Genomic DNA, 7900 nt, shown 5'->3' on the forward strand with positions numbered 1-7900 from the left:
AACCGGCTTCATTATTCAAGGGGAAAGAATATCACATGCAAATAAGATGCAAATCGTTCATTTTTAAACCGCGAGGCTAAGCACTTTAGAAATTAAAATAAAAGCACATGCAAAAAGTGTGAGCAACTCTTTGTTTCGCATTAGTTTTGCCGGTCTGTGCGATTTACCGCACATAGCCTACCATCATTAATCAGCATTACCCTTCCGTACTCTGATCGGACACTGGTGATAATGCACTTCTCAGGTCACAACATAATCCATTAGCGCGCAACGCATATATGCGCAGTACACATATTCATCCAGAATGTAAACTGAAAAGCTGTTCTTACCTCTTACGCGGTCTCATCATTCATTCAAACTCCACTGTTTTGTTTGGGTGAGCTGGGTATATGAATGTGCTTGATCTCAGCATTGCACAGACCCTATAGCGAGTTGACGTCATCATTTTTTCCCACTCGACCAGCGAGCGAGTGCGCATGATCACACATGGTAGATGTAGTGATGTCTAACGGGAGATGTAGTACAGGTGAACGCCAGGTACAACGTGTCAGATAAGCTTGGTTGAAGTGTCAGTAGCCTACGTTTCCATATAAGGTTTATATATTCATAAGACAAAGAAAGAAGACCTAAAATGAATGTATATCTTAACAGCCTTCATAAGAAAAAAACACTGTGATAAAAAAATCTGAATAATTATTTTATTTAAAAAATGCAAGTTGCTGGCTTATCTTTTTATTTTCATTTTTATTATATATATTTATAGTTTCTGAATAAAAAGCAGTGATTTATGTCATACAGTCTGATTTGATTTAAGGGTCACAAGCTATAGTGAAAAATGAAAATCACAAACATGATATTGTAAATCACATAATGTTATATATACAGTTGTATTCATTAATGTGTAATATAATGAAAGTAGCTTGAAAAAGATTTTAAGAATTTTTATCTGAGGTTAAAAGGCCACCCAAGCTTCATGTGTTGATGGTTCCATTGCTGTAGCCTATACCAAAATGTTTAGGTTACATAAAAATATATATATTATAATAATAAAAAAATTGATTGATTTTATTATTGTTCATTTCAAAGAAAAATGCAACTACATCTGAAACAAGAAAAATAAATAATTTAGTAGGTCTTTGAAATAATACAGCTATAATGAGGAAAACAATGGCAGATTCCCTAATGAGAATGAGAATTTTTCTTTCTTTACATTACCATTTATTGCCATTTGGCTATAATTAAGATGATAATTATATTTTGTGTCAAATGTACACAAAGCAGGAGTCTGTACGAAAGCTGAACACACTGGGTCTTGAGACATCTTGACTCACTCCTTTGGCAAATAGCAGTTTAGGTAAAAATAAACATTCCATGATACTTAAACAACAACATCATTTGTTAACAGGCTCCAGTCATTGTTTACAGCATTTTGTGCTTAATCTTTTTAAGAAGGAATACAGGGCTGTTACCGCCGTAGCCAATGAGGAAGGCATGCTCCCCTTCTCATATGAAATATTCAGATTAGTAGTCAACTGATATGGGTTTTTCAATTATCTATTTTTAAACATTTATATTCTGAATATTTGGTTACGTCCTTGTGAGCGTATACTATGACCACAGCTATGTAAATATGAAGAGCTAACAAACACTTTTTTGTCATTGCTTATTAAATTACACCTCTCTTCCTTCCCTGGCTGTTTCTCAACATTACCTTGCTTATTATGGCTTCCTTTCCTGCTGCTCTGCCTCTTCCTTCTCCATATTAAATTAAGGGGTGTGTAGATTTGTATTTTATTGTATTTTTATTTTTTCAGCTGGAAGGAGCTGTTGTTAGGGGGATGTCCAAGTCACATGACGCTACAGGGTGGATTACTGGATGCTGTAAGAAGATGGTCTCTTTCACATGCATTGTACAAAGCAGATGCTTGAGGTGCTTTCGTATTGTTCACAGTCTGGTGTGTAAGTAATGTGACACTTTGAATTGTTTTTCTCATATTCTGTGTTCTTTATGGCCAGGAGGATAATGGCTCCCAGACATACAGGCACCCTGAGCTTCAGCGCATCCAGCTTTTGTATATTCAGGACAGGATAAATCCATGAAGACGACACGTGGGAGCCAGGGGTTTTCCACATATTAAAAGAAGGACACAGTGGAGACAGTGAATGTCTTCAAAATTTTCCTAAAATACAAACATTAAAGGGGAGCCCTCATGAAAGGTTCAATCAGAGATTTTATCAGGTTAATGGCCTTTGGTTATGATAATAAGTTGATGAAGCACATCAGTCAGTTAGAGGCTGTCATGCTTATTTGATTTATAAATCCCAGATCAGACCATCATGGCTTGTGGACATTGTGTCTCTTAAATAGCAAATGAACTATAACAGGGAATTAAAAACAATGTGTATGGAGATTGTAAAGTAAAAGTCTGAGAAAAGATATAGAGAATTTTAGCATTATCATGTGGAATTTGTCAGAGACCATGCAAACATGCATTTCTTTTTTATCAAACCCTTTTTTTCCAACATGAGGATGAGATAACTACAGTAATTATAGCCATTACATATATGGCATTATAATATAGATATATTTTCATGAGGGCTTTACAGAGGGCATTATATATATATTTTCATGAATGTACTTTATTTTATAATTTGCCAATTATATATATATATATATATATATATGTGTGTGTGTGTGTGTGTGTGTGTGTGTGTGTAAAATTTATATATATATTTTAGTCTTTTTTATCTTAATTACAATCAGTGCCAATTACAGAACTATTTTACTTTTTAACTTTTAAGTTGAATAAGTTCAATCAAACCCATTATAATAAATGCCACCTTTATGCTTTTATACCTTTATTTATTGTGAAATAACTCAGACAATTTTACTGTCATGACATCTAGTGAATGATGAGCATTTCTGCACGTGCTGATGACTTGAATTCCTACTCTTATACAACGATTTAAAGTTTTTACACATTAATTCACATGCTATCTAATTGCATGTATATATATATATATATATATATATATATATATATATATATGTGTGTGTGTGTGTGTGTGTGTGTGTGTGTAAAATTAATATACTTATTTTAGTCTTATTTATCTTAATTACAATCAGTGCCAATTACAGAACTATTTTACTTTTTAACTTTTAAGTTGAATAAATTCAATCAAACCCATTATAATAAATGCCACCTTTATGCTTTTATGCCTTTATTTATTGTGAAATAATTTTACTGTCATGACATCTAGTGAATGATGAGCATTTCTGTACGTGCTGATGACCTGAATTCCTACTCTTATACAACGATTTAAAGTTTTTACACATTAATTCACATGCTATCTAATTGCATGTATAACATATATGTTTTGACATATATGTTTTTATATGAGGATTGATCCTCTTAGTTAGTATCAAAAGTATCCATACTTCAAGAACGATCCATTCATCCGTGCTAAACAGCTGGCTGTGTGTGGCATGTTGTGCAAGAGCATGCTGTCTTCTGCTGTGCACTGCTACAAATTAATATGAGTTGACTTTCGAGCTCATATTACCAGTGACATGCTTTAGGGGGACGGACTGAGGGGAGGAGGAATGGGACTTAATTTATGATTTCTTGGGAGCGGCTCTTTTACCAAAAGTCAGCTGTTTAGGGCACAAGCACAGTTTGAAAAGTCGCTTGAGGAATAAAGTTGATCCACATTTAAAGAGGATGAGTATCTTGTCTTGCCATCCACTTGACAGCTTAGACCGCTGAGCAGCTGTGTTTACCTCATTCAGTGGAATTTATTTTAGAGCAAAGAAAAAGGCCTACCTGCCTTTAAACGGACCAGAACCCGGTTGCTTGCTTCAACAGTTGAGTGTTTCCCCACCAGCACCAAGCACAGTCACACTGGGTCTCTAAAGTCTGTTTGTCAAATCCCAGAGGAGCAAGGTTAAGAGGTCTAGACGTTGTTGTAATAAATCAAAATGTATTAGCAGTGACAGTTTAACATCTTACATTGAATGATTTATGGCTGGGACTCTAGGTGGCATGACACTTTTGTTAGGTTTATTGGTCAAATCTTTGACAAAACACAAAACCAGAACTTTTACCACAGTGTGGGGCATGGGATACACCAGGCTCACAAAAACCAGATGGGATTTGTTTATTCAGGTTTATTAAATTATGAGTTTAGTAACAGCCTGTAATCCTTTCTATGAGGCAAATATAATGTGTTCACTGTTCAGGCAGCACTGTTAGCTCATTGTTTGTTTTACATAAAGGAAAATGACAATTTACCCACCTACAGGCCATCCAAGATGTAGATGAGTTTGTTTCTTCATCAAAACACATTTGGAGAAGTTTAGCATTACATCACTTGCTCACCAATGGATCCTCTTCAGTGAATCAGTAGAGAGAACAAACAAGCTGATAAAAACATTACAAGTAATCGACATGACTCTAGTCCATAAATTAACATTTTGAACAGCAAAAAGCAGTACCAAATTCATCATAAATTTTTTTTTTTAACTTTAAACCATTTCTTCTGGCTAAAGTACAAGGCCTCAGTCTATATAATATCGTTTCTCCAGTGAATAAGTGATGTGGAGCCAAGTATGGAAACCCATGCGCGTCTTTGACAAAACACAAAACCAGAACTTTTACCACAGTGTGGGGCATGGGATACACCAGGCTCACAAAAACCAGATGGGATTTGTTTATTCAGGGTTATTAAATTATGAGTTTAGTAACAGCCTGTAATCCTTTCTATGAGGCAAATATAATGTGTTCACTGTTCAGGCAGCACTGTTAGCTCATTGTTTGTTTTACATAAAGGAAAATGACAATTTACCCACCTACAGGCCATCCAAGATGTAGATGAGTTTGTTTCTTCATCAAAACACATTTGGAGAAGTTTAGCATTACATCACTTGCTCACCAATGGATCCTCTTCAGTGAATCAGTAGAGAGAACAAACAAGCTGATAAAAACATTACAAGTAATCGACATGACTCTAGTCCATAAATTAACATTTTGTACAGCAAAAAGCAGTACCAAATTCATCATTACATTTTTTTTAAACTTTAAACCATTTCTTCTGGCTAAAGTACAAGGCCTCAGTCTATATAATATCGTTTCTCCAGTGAATAAGTGATGTGGAGCCAAGTATGGAAACCCATGAATTTGTGATCTGCATTTAACCCACCCAAGTGCACACACACTAGTGAGTAGTGAACACACACACACACCGTGGATACACACCCAGAGCAGTGGGCAGTCTTTTTTTTTTTTTGCTACGGCACCCAGAGAGCAAATTGGGTTTAGGTGCCTTTCTCAAGGGCACCTCAGTCATGGGTACTGAAGGTGGAAGAGAGCACTGTTCATTCACTCCCCCATCTATATTTCCTGCTGGTACTGAGAATCGAACCCGCAACCTTCGACTCTAACTCCATTAGACCACAACTGCCCCCCATATTTCTCTCCTGATTTAGAATAAGTCATCTGAATCAGGAGAGAAATATGCACAGATCAAGCATCATTTACAAGCCAAACCAGTTCTAAACAAATATATTGGTGGATTTGGATGTGAGAGGACAACAAGGGATGGACTTTATCACTGGAGGAAGCATTATTATGAATTATGGACCGGTATTTTGGCCAGAAGTGACAGTATGGCTAAAACAGCTTAATGAAATATTTGTTTTTTACAAACATGCAGCTTTTCACTTCACAAGATGTTATTTGGTGAACTGGAGTCATGTGGATTACTTGCGGATTATTGTGATAGTTGCCGTGTAAGCATACCCTAGATATAATTTGTCTCGAAACACTGAGGCATGTTTATGTAAAACTGATGTGACCAGTCGTGCTTCTGTCTGTAAAACTATTTCAGCAGACACATCTGTGTGGCAGAACACCTGTCTGATAGATCAAAGCACAGGATCTCACTGCAGAACCTAAGCCATTATTTCACAGCACTGTGGACTGGTGTTTGCACACAGCAGATTCTGAATCTGAAACACGCCAGCAAGAAAAAGACAAGATACGTACATATAAATACTAGTCAGGAATGTTAAAATTGTGCTTACCAAACCAAATGAAAATTAACCTATTTGCTAATTTTTTAATATATGTTTTGGCTCTTACTATGAATAATTAATCAGTGCACATTTCAAATAAAAAAAAATTTTGTCTGTAAACTTTCCTAAAAAAAAAAATTCCTCTGAAATTACTTTCCTTTTCAACAAATGCCATTAAGCCCTGGATATATTTCAGAGTGACTGTCCTAAACTAGGTTTACATACTGAATGTCCAGAATGTCTTCCCTGAAAGGCCCCCCCCCCCTCTCACACACACACACACACACACACACACACACTCACATGTTTTATGGGAACATTCCATAGGCGTAATGCTTTTTATGCCGTACAAACTGTATTTCATATTCCTTTACCCTAACCCTACCCCTAACCCTCACACGAAACTCTCTGCATTTTCAGATTTTCAAAAAACTTTCCTTTGTTTTCCTCATTCTGTATGATTTATAAGCTTGTTTCCTCATGGGGACCAAAAAAATTTCTCCACAAGGACAAAAATATTAATCCTTATCCTTGTAGGGACATTTGGTCCCCATGATGCAGGGAATACCAGGTACACACACATCATATTACATCACATGATGAACTGCCTAAGAAGGGGTTAACAATAGATTGCAGACATTAAGATAATTTCTTCTCTCTTGCAACAACTTGTGTATTGTTTGTCATAAATGAATAAAAAGAACAATCAAAAACAGCTGTTTAATATTTTGAGTATATATGGAGTACAAAAATGCAATAGTCTGATGAAACATGAAGTAAAGCTAAATGTATTTACAGAGTTGCATGATGTTATCATATGGAAGCCTATTTCTGCCACATAAGAAAAAAAGTGACATGTGACATGACATGTGGCCAAGTATGGAGAGGGGTGGTGGGAGACAGAGAGAGACCTTTCCACCTCTGCCGGACTGTGTTATCACTCACGCATTCATGAGGAGGACCATCGTGTGCGTGTGTTTGAATGGGTGATCTGCATCTTGTCAGTTCTGACGCTGAGCTGAGGATAGTGGACTAATTCCTCACTTGTCTTGAACAACTCTCTCCCTATTTATGATCCTTTGCATGTTTATTAAAGGGGTCATATGATGTTGCTAAAAATAACATAATTTTGTGTATTTGGTGTAATGAAATTTGTTTATGCTGTTTAAGGTTTAAAAAACTCATTATTTTCCACATACTGTACATTTATTGTTTCTCCTCTGTGCCCCGCCTTTCTGAAATGTGTAGATTTTTACAAAGCTGGTGTGCTGTGATTGGCCAGCTATCCAGTGCGTTATATTGTGTGAGAGGTCACTGATAAGAGGGGTGGTGGGAGACAGAGAGAGACCTTTCCACCTCTGCCGGACTGTGTTATCACTCACGCATCCATGAGGAGGACCATCGTGTGCGTGTGTTTGAATGGGTGATCTGCATCTTGTCAGTTCTGACGCTGAGCTGAGGATAGTGGACTAATTTCTCACTTGTCTTGAACAACTCTCTCCCTATTTATGATCCTTTGCATGTTTATTAAAGGGGTCATATGATGTTGCTAAAAATAACATAATTTTGTGTATTTGGTGTAATGAAATTTGTTTATGCTGTTTAAGGTTTAAAAAACTCATTATTTTCCACATACTGTACATTTATTGTTTCTCCTCTGTGCCCCGCCTTTCTGAAATGTGTAGATTTTTACAAAGCTGGTGTGCTGTGATTGGCCAGCTATCCAGTGCGTTATAATTGGCCAAACACCTCAAGCATGTGACGGAAATGTTACGCCCCTTACCACATTGTGATGATGCCCTGTCAGGCCGGAGCGATGATTCAAAA

At 36.5% G+C, this 7900-nt stretch overlaps 1 protein-coding gene across 1 annotated transcript in view; it reads right to left on the reverse strand.

Annotated features, from left to right (window-relative positions):
• The window catches only part of LOC107568119 (disheveled-associated activator of morphogenesis 1-like), a 76772-nt gene extending 76319 nt beyond the window's left edge, over positions 1 to 453 (reverse strand). Inside the window, exon 1 of the mRNA XM_016253971.1 lies at positions 330 to 453. The gene's annotated coding sequence lies outside the window, so the exon portion shown is untranslated. The remainder of the gene's footprint in view (positions 1 to 329) is intronic.
• Positions 454 to 7900: the final 7447 nt, after the last annotated feature.

The sequence above is a fragment of the Sinocyclocheilus grahami genome, unplaced genomic scaffold (assembly GCF_001515645.1).
Source record: "Sinocyclocheilus grahami isolate Dianchi unplaced genomic scaffold, SAMN03320097.WGS_v1.1 scaffold1216.1, whole genome shotgun sequence".
NCBI lineage: Eukaryota > Metazoa > Chordata > Actinopteri > Cypriniformes > Cyprinidae > Sinocyclocheilus > Sinocyclocheilus grahami.